A 13,976-nucleotide genomic window follows, 5' to 3' on the forward strand; every position below is an offset into this window, starting at 1 on the left:
ATTAAGTAAAAAATGAGAAAGAAAAAGAGTATGAAGAAAACAAGAGAAAAGAGAAGAAGAAAGAGAAAATGAGTAGTATGAAAAGAAAATAAGTAGTAATTTATATAAGTAAATTAGCAACTGATTTTAACAATCGATTGTCAGTTGCTAAATTTTTTAAAAAATTAGGGCCGAAATTTTTGGAGGAAAAATTTTGCAATCGATTGCAAAATTGGTTGCTAAAATAGCAATCGATTTCAATTAGTTACAAAAATTAATTACAAGTCAAAATAAAAAATAAAAAAATTGATGGGAATTTTTTTAGGACAAAAACTTGGTTTCGAAAATTGGCTGCTGTTAGCAACCAATTCACAAATCAGTTACAAATCAAAATAAAAAAATAATGGGCAAAAATTTTTTTAGGAAAAAAATTGATTGCAAAATCAGTTTTTATTAGTAACTGATTCTTGAATCGGTTGCTAAAATTTTAAAAATGAACTATTTTAACGAATTACAAATCGATTATAAAATTAGTTACTAATAGCAATCAATTTCAGTCTGTTGCAATTATTGATTGCAAAACTAATTTTTTTTTTTAGTGAATCTTTTTAAAATAATTTTATTATTAATTAACTAATTTTAATTGGGCACGGTAGAATATGGGGCTAATAAAATACTAATTTTTTTTTGGCTAAATATTGGCCGTAATTAAAAAGTTAATGGACTCCAAAATTTAATAGTTTATTCTAACTTATTAATTTAATATTATAAATTAGATTATTTAAATAGAAAATTAGATATTAAATATTGGCCATTATTTAAAGTAATACCTAACTTAAACCTGTCATATTTTTGATATTTTAATTAATTTATTTTAATTGATCAATTCTTTTTTAAGAATTGAATAAAATAATTAATTTGTATTTAAATTAAATTAATCAATTTATTGACCCAACTTAGTTAAAATAACATATAACACATATTAGTCCAATTTATGTTTACCATGTTGATTTAATACTCATTTTTTATAATATGACCTAACAAAATTGTATATTTAATAGAATATGACCTAATTGGGTATATTCTTATATTTTAATTTTGAGTACTTTAAATTAATATTAAAGTAATAAAAAAGAATTTTAGTTATATCATTTAAATTCATTTTAGAATATGCCCAATTTTATAACTAAGTATTGTGAGAACTGAACTGGGATGTTGGAGTACAAATAAATGATATGCCGACTTCATTAATTTAAAAAACTCAACATTAATTTTTTAATTAATACGCCAATATTTTTAAATATCGATAACCAATTTTATGTCAATAAAAATTAAAATTTAATTGGTTAATAAAAATTATTTGTCAATTTAATTCTAGACAATAAACCATATCTTAATGAGTCCTATTATGAGTTAACAACACATAGGTAATTAATTTAGTTGAGTTTTGACAATTCTTTTAATGGTATCAAAATGGCTATTTGAGATTATGAGCTAATTTAATTCACCAATTTAAAAATGCGATCAATAAACTTGTTAGGCCAATTAAAAAATGTTAATTTATTCTAAAAAATGTAGCTAATACTAAATAGCTTTTATATTGGCCCATTAAATTAATTTATAAATATTCTAATTAAATTACTATTGGTCACTATTATAACCATCACTAATTGATTTTTTTAATGGTTCATTAATTTTATGTGTTAAAATTGATTTAATACATTTTATTAAATACCTATTAACATATTATAATATATAATAATTGATTTAGTATTGGTCAATTATCTAGCTGTTGTTAATATTGGCCCATTTAATTTAACCTTTTGAATATTTGAAATTAAAATATTTTAAACATAGCTCATAATTTGATGATTATTAATATTAGTCAATTTTTATACTTTTAATTTAATATTTTATATTTAACGTTAGGTTAAATTTTATGAATAATTCGCCAATGAATATGTTTATTATAATTTATAAAATAATATAAAATTTATTTTACTCAATGGATTATTGTTTTATTGGGCCAATATATCCATATATCAATAAATTAAAACTTCAATATGGGTACAAATTAGAATAGTGATACCATTATAATATTAGCCCATTTAATTTCAAATCATCAATAAAATATAGAATATTATTGTGAATTACTTAAAAATACTTTATTAAATAAATAGTTAATGGGGTAATATTCTAGTAATTTAAATTTTATAATTAGCTAGGTCTAGTTATTATAATCATTATTAAAATTTTAAAAATGTTAGTTATACTCTAATAACGTGTCATAATAAAAATTTTCAACTAAGTTTAAAAAATACTGCAATATGGTCATTAGATTTTTAATAAAAATTAGGTGTAGTTGTTATATTCGTCGTTGGCCCTCAAAAATGTTGTTAATATCATAAAACACTACCAATTTAAATTATTGACCTCGAATAAAGGCACATTTAAAATTAGGCTAATAAAAAATTGTAAGTTAAAATTTAAATTACCAATTAAAAGTTTGAACGATAAAAATAGATTAAATGACTATTATAGTAATAGTAGAGAATTACTCGTGCTAATGCACATGGCTAATAATAATTTTAATATATAAATAATATTATTTTATATATATATATATTTGTAATTTTAATATATGAAAATTAAATAATGTCTTCAATTTTTTGTTAATTATTTTAATTTTTTTTTATTAATTTTTACGTCTCAAACTTTTTAGTGAAGATTTCATAATAAAAATATTGATTAAAGATATAGAATAATTTGAAATTAGTTCAATCAAGTGATTATTTTTAACATTTTAGATATCAAAATTGTATTATATCCTCTTAATATATTAAAGACATATAATATATTCAAATATTATCTTTGTTTACTAATATTAATATTATTCTTAAAAGTAATATAATAATATGAAAAAGCATAAATAAAGTGAAAAAAGAGAAAATAAAATTATATATACGTACTATATAAAATTACAGGTATATATAATAAATATATGTTAATATGTTGAAACTTACCTTATAATAATGATTATTTATTATAGTATTAAGAGAATAACTATTAAATAATTTATAACTTACATATATATAATTGGAAAATTAATAACTTAATTATAATTTAAATCAATTGAATAACTAATTAATAAAAAATAAGGAAAATTTAATGAAGTTAAATAAAATATATTTTATAAATAAATTGCATATATATATATATATATGAACATTAAATAAAAATATAGTTATGATAATTAAAATATACTTAAAAGAAGAAGAAGAGAGAATTAAATAGAAAATTTATGTGGCAATACTATAGAAATTGCCATGTGGCAATACTATGGAGAACAATGCCACATGTCAGCTCTTTGAAAATACCTTCCTTCTTTATATATATATATATATATATATATATATATATATATATATATATATATATATATATATATATATATATATATATATATATATATATTATTTTCATTAAAAAGCAATATGATAATTTATAAATAATAAATTTAATCACAAAACTTTGAGGTTTAAAAAAATAATCATTTACATCATAAAAATTTAGTACTAATAATAATAATATATTTAAAAGAAGAAGAAAAGAGAATTAAATTGAGAATTTATGTGGCCATACTATAGAAAACACTATGTGGCAATGCCATGAAGGAAAATGTTACATGTGTTAGCTCCTGGGGAACACCTTGCCGCTCTCTCTCTCTCTCTATATATATATATAATTAAACATAAAAATAATTAAACAAGCTTAATAAGAATCTTAAATGTGAGATATGTTACCTTTGAACATATTCAATTTTTGAGGGATATGTTTTTATTAGGACATTTATTACTAAGTTTACAAATAGATAAATATTAGTTTATTTGTAAATAAAGCAGTTCTTAATATTTTAAAAGGTTGATATTTTTGTTAGATCAATTAAATAAAGAAATTGTTTAATAATGGCTAAATAAGTAATAAAAAATTTAATTTTAAATAAGCCAATATTCTGAACCATTTAACACCGATTAAAGTACTTTAATTGGGCCAATAAAAGATCAGTAAATTGTTAAGGAGTATGTAGAAATATATGGGGCTCATTAAATTTATAATTGGTACTAATTAATTATTTAAAAACACAAACATTAGTAATTTAATAATATTATTTCATAATATAATTTGAAAATATTATTATTTTCCATTAGTCATATAATTAGTATACATAAAAATTAATTATTATGGGTCCCTCATATTTTCCAAAAGGAATTGCTTATTGTCCATTGTAGTTGAAAATACCTTTTGTGGTGTAGTAGTTGTAGTAGTAAATATATTGGGTAATATCTAAAAGAGATTGAGAGCACTAACTTATGTATTTATTATTAGCAGTTTTTTGTAGGGTTCTCTTGGGTGTAATTAGGTTGGTAGGTAGTATAGTGAGCTTGTAATTGATATAATTTATTTGAAGATAGTAAAAGATAACATGCCCGTGGATATAGCCCTATGTTGAGATATTGATATTTTATATATTTACTTTGTTTTTTTATAGTTTATACGCTTTTCGTAGTGCAAAACAAAATTAAATTTTCAATCTACATCCCACTAGTGAGCTCAGCTTAAGCTAGACTTTTGCTTAAATCCAAGTGCGAGAGCCAGCAAGATCAACTTAAAGCCATGCCTCACCTTAATTTTGCATATCCATAAGGATCAGGCTCCAATGAGACTAGTTTAAGTTGCAACTACTCATCAAATCCATATCTATCATATGCCATATATAATGCACACAAAGCTCCTAATTATCTTGAGGGCGGCAAACACAAGTAATTATCAACAAATAAATATGCAACAAAAAGAATACTCCTAATTTATTTAACTAAGTATGTAAATATATTTATAAAATGCATGAGCATGCAAAAAAATATAAATAATATTGAAATTACAAAAATAATCAATATTCAACTCACAGAGCTAAAGACCCACCTATAGCTAGTCTGGTTAGAAGAAGAAAACGGCTGGCCCCAATCATCTATACAAACACAATGACTTCTATTAATTGACTGACAAATTAATTAATTAATTTAATCTACAGAAGTAAGAATAAATCCTAAGGTCTTGTAGAAATTTTGGTAGAGTCTCTCATATAACTAGACCTAATTCCCTACATGAAAACTCAACAAAACGTAACACACAGGGCCTCAAGCCTACAACAACAATTACAATGTTCATCCAGGGCCTATAAGAAGCCTAATCTAAATCCAATCGTCCAAACTCTAACTCAGATCCCTAACTCTTCTGCAGTCCAATTAATTATCAAAAATTCTCTAAAAATTTCAAAAATATTCTTAGGGGTCCTTCCAATCATCTTAAAGTCCATAAAGTTTATTTTAATTATTTTTAGCATACCAAGAATATTATATAAATTAATCAACTAGCTTAGTCAAGGTAAAACCACACAACTTGAGTTTGGAATCATCTTTGCAAATTCTGCTACTTGAAACACTTTTGGAACATCTAAAAACGCTTAAAACAACTATAAACGCGACTACTTTCCGGGACAACCCACTGAGCATTCGGACCGAGCCGAAAACTTGATTTGAGTAGCGATAAGCTACTGCCAATCCGATCGCTCCTAAACAAAGTCCATAAATTATTAATAATTATCATATAATTATATTTAGATTACGGGTATTGAAAAAGCTCGAAAATCTCACCAAGTGATCTAGATCGTTTGATGATCGTCTTTTTCGAATGATTCCGATTAAAGTGGGATTGGTCCCATCTTGAAGGTTTTGATACGCTGAGTTCAAAGGTGGTTTCAGATCGTCGATCTGATAGCTGGATCATTGGGAAATTGATCGGAAAGTTTTTGCCTAGCCCATTTCTCTCTCGTCTCCCTCGTCGAATCTCCTTCCTCTAGCCACAATTGGATGTGTTGACACTATATTTTGTTCGGGCATTTTAATAAAAATGATAAAAATAATAATAATATCAAATTTTGATTATTGATATGGCAATTCAAATGTTAATTTTAAAACAAAATTTTAATTCCAATTATAAAGTTTAATCCACCTTTAATTATCTTTTGGGCCAAATTAGATTTGAATTTGAATTTGAATTTTTAATTAAATTGTTTATTTATGTGTTTTTGATCTTAATCTAATTTAAAAAAAAAAAACGAGAAAAAGAAAAAAATTCCTTTTGTGCCAATTTTAATATAGACCATCAATTTTATGAAGATTTAATTTCAAACATTAGGTTGAAGAAAAAAGAATAAAATTCTTGCTTTTAATCCATGTCTTTGATTCCAAATTTTATTTTCAACTACAACCTATAATTTTCTTAGGATTTAATTTCTATCCTTAGATTAAAAATTAGTTAAAGCATTTTATACCTTTTAATCTTGGCCCTTAATTTTTGTAAGAATTAATTGGGACCTTAAGATTAAAAGTAAAAATGACAAAATGGTACAAAGTGATCTTAGCTATTCATTCTTCTTAGGAGTTAAATTTAGACCATTAGATTAGGAGTTTGTTAAAGAAATAAAGATAAATTCTAGTACAATTAAATCCTAGCACTTATTTTTTTAGTCAATTTAATTTATACCATTAGATCAAGAATTAGTTAAAGTAAAAGAAAAAACAAATTTTGTACAATTTAATTTCAACTGTTGATCTAATTTGTAAGGAAGAATTCTTGATTCTTGGATCAAAATAAATAAAAACAAAATAGTCCTAATCTAATTTAAAACATTGATCTTTTATCTCTTTAATTTTTGTCCACTGGACTTAGGGTAAAGAAATAATAATAATAAAAAAAACTAATTTTGGTACTTTTAAATCTCAACCTTCTTTTGGCATCTTAAATTTTGACCCTTTCTTTTAGGGTTTTACTTCTTTATAAATACCATTTTTCTCTATTCAAAAGGAGGGGGGCGCCATTTTAAGAAAGGTAAGTATGAAAAAAAGAGAGAGCCTTTGAAACTCTCAAAACGATAGCACTTCAACCAGAACACTATGACCTTCTCTTCTAAACGATGACTCCCCACCCACTTTCTCTTTTAGAAGCAACTCACGCACAGCAGTCTTCCTTCCCTGTTTTCACATCTACAAATCCCACTTCACAATCACCTACATTCCTTCCAAAAAGTGCCTCACTTCCCATTTCACAATGCTAATTAGGCAATCGCAAAACTCATGCATCACATAAAATTTGAAACCCAGGCTCAACATTCTCAAAGTCGCCCATTCACTAATAGACCCATTTAGATGCGATTTTGCCACCCAATCTGGATGAAGCTCTTCATCGACAATAACAGGGGACAAGAGTCATTTGGAGTGCCCAACTCTTTCCTTCAGCACCACGCTCGTCAATATTTTTGATAGTGCTACACCTCGTCCAGCCATTTTCATTTGGGTATCCATTGTTTGGTATCACAGTTTGCAGACTACATGCTCTACAAAGTTAGTTCTGTGATTTATATTCTATTTGTTGTCACATAAATTAGCTTCGTGTTTGGCAGTTTGCTTGTTAATGACCACTGATTAGTTTGCCATCAAAATGAATGTTTGATTGATTCTTTTACGACTATTTAAAATTGGTGCTATTCTTCTCCTTGTTGAATACTGATTCTGTAATTGGTGATGCTAAGCACTTTATTGAAAGAAAGCAAAGTTGTGGAAGTTATATGACGATGTTGGGTAAAAAGATTAATAGTGTTGTGATTTGTGATGGGATGATATTGTGCTTGCTATGATTGTTATGCTATGATTTCCTGACTTGTGCTAAAAACTGAAACCGGGATTCATGGTGCTACTTGGACTTTGAAAAAAATAGGTGTTGGTAAGGCGGGATTTGTTTTTATTCTTTATTGTTCATTTTTGTTTATTGCTGCAGTTTTTTTATTATGCATTTTTGTTCATTGTTGCAGTATTTTGATATTGATATTTGATTTTTTTTTTCTTTCAGAATCTCTTTTATTGGTTAACCATGTAGATAAACTCCAATTATTTTTTTTTTAGTCTTAATTCTTGAGTGGGTTGCCACTTTTTCTTTTGTTCAGATGGAACTTTATTGCAATTAGTCTTTGTGGTATGAGAAATTTGTCTCTATAGGAATGTACCTATTGTTTGTTTCTTCTGCTTTTTATTTTTTATTTTTTATTTTTTATTTTTTTATTTTTTTATTTTTTTATTTTTTATACGCATTACTAATAGGAATTCCTATCTAGACTTCAATCATGTTTCATGTTTTATGTCATTGAGTTAAAAAGTTCATGTTTCATAGAATGTTGGCTCTTGGCAATTCAATACTTGGATTTCTTTTTGTCTTTGTTTTTGTTTTTACTCTCTTTTATTCCATTTTTGCCATTTTGACTTTTTTTTTTCTTCCTTGGATAGTTGGTTCTAGAAGGTAGAATACATGTGATTTGTCTGTTGAGAATAATGATAAAATTAAATTAGTATGGGAAGCCTTAAAACTCGCTTGGTTCAGTCAATGCTTCAATGCATCTTATCTAAGTGGTATGTGATTTGCTGGTCATTGAAAAATAATGTTATGAATTAGAAGATTCAAGATGCTATTGTTTTCTTATTTATTTATTTATTTTCCAAATTGCGTAAATGTGTTATGCGGACTTATGTTTGAAACACCTTATATAATTTCGTATTGCACATACGATGTGAGTGGTTTCATGTCCTCATTAAAACAAATAATAATAATAATTTAATTTCATTTTTCTCAATAAATTAAATTAATTTAGTTTCCAAGTATCCAATGGTTCTCTTTAATAATAAGATTTTTTTTAGTTAAAAGGGATACCCCTTAAACTACTTGAATGAGGGATATCCCTTAATTTGTTATTAATTATTAAAATTACTTAAATTAAATAAACTTTTTTATAAAAATCTTTAGTAATTAAAGGGGGGGTACTCTTGAACTACTTAAATGGTGAATACCAATTTTTTTTTTATGCATAAAATTAGTTTTGATGAATTTTTTTAGCTTTTACTATTTGAATTTTGGGAAGGACAAAACAAATAAAATGTCTAGTTGAAAGGAATAGCAAATAAAAGTATCTTAAGTTTAGTCTAGTTTTAGTCAAGGTCTTACCTAGAACCAAAATCTACCTCCAGCTGAATTTCTTTATTTCATGTGATTTTCTTGTTAAGATGGATGATGAATGAATAAATGTGCGGGTAAGGATGACAATTTTGTACAAGTTGTGTTTTGTTAAACATTGTAAAATGTCTAATTTTTAGGAAAAATTCTGCTAAATTTTCAGGAATTTGTAAGCTACTAATAGTTGATATTAAATTATGTTTAATTCATGAATGATGAAATGTGTATGGTTTTTTTTTAGTTTGATTAAATTAGTAAAGGTTAAGATTGTGATTAATTAGTCCCAATGATGAGACTTTGATCTATTTAGTGGAATACCCACGAGTGGGTCAAACTCTTTAAGTGTTAATTGATACATTCTTTTAATTGGGGTACTGGTTAAAAGAATGAAAGTCTTGACCTATATTAATTTAATTTTATTTCTGTAATTGTTGAAGATGTTTAATTCATGGATTACAAAGTGTACGATTGCTAAATAATTGAACTAATAAAAGTATGTTTTTTTAATAAAACTGGTAAATAATAAATTATGTTTTTTTAATAAAACTGGTAAATAATAAATTTACTTGAATTGATAAAAATCAAGATCATGGTTAAATTAATACCGATAATGAGACCTTGATTCGATTTGGTGGGGATACCGGTTAATTGGTCAAGCTCTTTAGGCATTAAATTAACACATTCATTTTAATCAGGGTACTAGTTAAAAGAATTCAAATTTTGATTTGTATTAATCCAATCTCTTCTCTATGATATTTAAATTATGCTTAACTTATTGATAATTTTTAATTAAATTAATAAAGATTAAGATTGTAGTTAATTAGTGCAGACAATGAGACTTTGAACTTATTAAGAAGGGTACCTGCTAATGAGTCAAACTCTTTATGCATTAATTAATATGTTCTTTTTTAATTGGGATGCTGATTAAAATGAATCGAAGTCCTAATCTATATTAATTTAATTTTTTGATTGATAAATGAATTATACTTTGAAAAATTGAGATTTCTTTTAACAAAATAGTTCCATCTCTAAAATTCACCTCTTTCAATTTTAAGCGAAACTTAATTTTTAGTTGACAAATGACTTAATGCCTACTTTTACTATTACGCACGTTTTAAATTTTAGCAAATTTATAGTAAAGGATTTTAGACCTAATTTCATTTGTCTGCAAAATCACCTCTTAGGTCCTCTTTATTTATTCATTTAATTTTTTTCATGAAATTCATCAATCATCAAATTTGAAAGCCTCTTTCGTATTCTTATACTTTTATACCAGAATTAATATAAAATTGGTTATTTTTTTATTATTTTATAATAAAATAAAATAAATAAAATAGAGTCAAAATCTACTATTAAGATCATTTCACTTAACTTACTAGTAAGGTACTTATGTGTTCCCACATTTATGCCCTTTTGTTTTTGAACAAATACAGGGAACCAATATTATGATTTAAACTCCATTAAAATTATTTATATTAAATTATTATGAGCACATTATTAAATCTATCTACCCTGTTTAGGAATGACTGTGGGGTGCCTAACACCTTCCCCACACGTATATGGACCCCGAACCCTGAATCTCTGGATTAGAGGTGGTAAATACTCTTTTCATATTTTTTTAATAATGAACGGTTTTCTTTAATTTTCCCTCAAAATTAAAGTGGCGACTCCTCACTTTCCACTTCGGTGAGAATTGCATGGGATTGCAAAATCCTTGCAAACAGCTTGGCGACTCCACTGGGGATATAAAGAACCAAAACTTCTGGTTCAGAGGTCCATAGGTGGATTTAAGTTTTTGCTCTAATAATCTAATGTTAATAATCATGGAGTTTAACTTATAATATTTATTTATCTCTTGTGTTTGAAATACATATTCATCCCTAAATAAATTGCATAAATTCTTGTTTTGTCTTTTGTTTTTAATATTTATTGTTTCTATATTTTCTTTGTGTTATGATTGATTTTATGCAGTTATGGGTCCCCCTCAAAGGGAAAAGGTTGGTATGTCCCTTCACACACAGTAGACTTACACAAATATCCTCACACACTTGAGCCCTATACCCGGGCTATTTTAACCATTTAGGAAATAGGAGGAAGTCACGTAGCGGTACCCGTGGGTTTCCCTGTTAGTATTCGCCAGGACTTCTGCTCAGGTTGGAACTCGTTTCATTTATTGTGATACCCGTGGGTCTCCCCGTGAGTATCATGGTGATGAAATGAGGCTCTACTATTTATAGTAAGGATAATTTGGGGACTTTCTAAACCTTAGTAAATTAGCCCCGAAGCTAAACTGCCACATTAATCATAGCCGTAGTTATCCACCTTTGAGGACAGAACCATCCTATTAAATAGCACCCTGTTAAGACTTAAGATATTCCCATATTAGGACAAAAGGGACGTATTTTTCTTTTCCCTTATCTTTTGCGTAATCATCATAATGAGAAGTGTGATGCCTCTTTGTCGTAATAATGACCTACCTAAACATTGTAATTGCAAGGGATATTTGCAAACCCTAGTATCATAATTGGTAAATGGACATCTTCTTACTTTGATAGATGTACAATTTCCCACTCAGATAATGGGGTTTAAAATATCTCAATAATGGAAAATCCTCATGCATAAAAATATTCATATTTGAAGGGATAAATTCTCACGAGTATAGGGTGTCAAAACACCTCTTTTTTTAAATTACTTACGGATCTTGTTTTTGTATTATATATATATTTTAAGCAGAAAATATCAACAGACTTTGTTTGCAAAGGGTAACCATCAACACTATTATGGCATATTCGAGTCAGTCTACTGATGAAATCTCACAACGCGAACAAAATATTCAATAGAGGCACAGTTTGATTCAAAGTTCAGAATCTTTACAAGCTAGGGAGGGTGATGTTGACCTAGAACTCAAATCTTTGCCTACATTAGATCAGATAACAGTAAAACTCGGTAATTTGACAAGCTTAATCAGATGTTGGGATGCACTCTCGACGGAGTTTCAAGCAAATTTTAAAAAGAAATATGGGAATATTGCATTTTTATTAAAAGTTAGAGTGCAAGAGACAGCTATAAAGGCCCTTATATCCTTATGGAACCCAACTTATAGGGTCTTCTCTTTTAATGACGTAGATACAACCCCAACAATGGAAGAATATCAAGGATTGCTTCAGTTACCTTGTGGAGATCAGATCCATCTTCATTTACCCAATAAGAAGGCAAAGAAATGGTTAGCTAATATTTTACAGATTTCAGTTGAGGAGGCAAAAAATAAAGAAGCCATAAAAGGGGAATCTCATGGATGGTCATGGAGCTACATGGAAAAAGCTTTTCAAAATCACTTTCAAGAAGGAAAAATGGAAGTTGCCACAAGAATTTTAGCTTTGGGAATCTATGGGCTAGTTTTATTCCCAGGCCCTCTTGACATGGTAACTCGTGAGGTGGTGGAATTGTTCCATGAGATGGAATTTCAACAGATAAACCCAATCCCAGCTATTCTTGCTGAGACGTTTCTAACTTTGACTTATTGTCGAGAAAAGGGGAAAGGAAGCTTGAAATGTTGCCTTCAACTTCTGTACTTGTGGACCATAAGTCATTTCTTCCCATAAGAAACCCGAAGATTAACTTGGTACCCCAATCAGCAGATCATAAACAAAATGATGCAAGTAAGGGTAAAGGAGAAAGATGAACAACAATGGCTAGAAACCTTTTTGAGTTATGATAGTCAAAGTTATTGTTGGATGATGTTGTGGCATCCTAACAAGCCATTTGTGTTCAAAACAGGAGATCATCAGTCTGTAATATTGATAGGTCTTACTGGGTGTACTAGTTATTTTCCTATATATTTAATAGAGTATGACCTAGTTGGGTATATTGTTAAATTTTAATGTTGAATACTTTAAATTAATGTTAAAGTAACAAAAAAGATTTTTAGTTATATCATTTACATTCATTTTAGAATATGCCCAATTTTATAACTAAAATATTGCAAGGATCAAATTGGGATATTAGAGTACAAATAAATGATATGCCGACCTTATTAATTTAAAGTACTCAACATTATTTTTTTTAATTTATATGCCAATATTTTTAATTATCGAATCACCAATTTCATGTCAATAAAAACTAAAAATTTAATGGGTTAATTAAAAATAACCATCAACTTTAAGTCTAGACAATAAACCATATCTCAATGAGTCCATATTATGGGCTAACACGTAGGTAACTAATTTAGTTGAGCATTAGCAATTCTTTTAATGGTATCAAAATGGCTATTTAAAATTATGAGCTAATTTAATTCACAAATTTAAAAATGTGTCCAATAAACCTGTTAGAACAATTAAAAAAATGTTAATTTATTATAAAAAAATGTAGCTAATGCTATCTAGCTTTTATATTGGCCCAATAAATTAATTTATAAATGTTTTAATTAAATTTCTATTGGCCACTATTATAATCATCCCTAATTGATTTTTTTAATGGTTCATTAATTTTATATGCACTAAAATATTTATAAATTTAATTAAAATTGATTTAATACAATTTATTAAATATCCATTAACATAGTATAAAAATATAATAATTAGTTTGATATTGGTCAATTATCTAGCTGTTGTTAACATTGGCCCATTTAATTTAACCTTTTGAATGTTTCAAATTAAAATATTTTAAACACCGCTCATAGTTTGATGATTATTAATATTAGCCAAATTTTATACTTGTAATTTAATATTTTATGTTTAATATTTGGTTAAATTTTATGAATAATTGACCAATGAATATGTTGATTATAATTTATAAATAATAAAAATTTTGCTTTACTCAATGGGTTGCTGTTTTATTGGGACAATATATCCATATATCAATAAATTAAAAGTTGAATATGA

The sequence above is a fragment of the Hevea brasiliensis genome, chromosome 13 (genome assembly GCF_030052815.1).
Source record: "Hevea brasiliensis isolate MT/VB/25A 57/8 chromosome 13, ASM3005281v1, whole genome shotgun sequence".
NCBI lineage: Eukaryota > Viridiplantae > Streptophyta > Magnoliopsida > Malpighiales > Euphorbiaceae > Hevea > Hevea brasiliensis.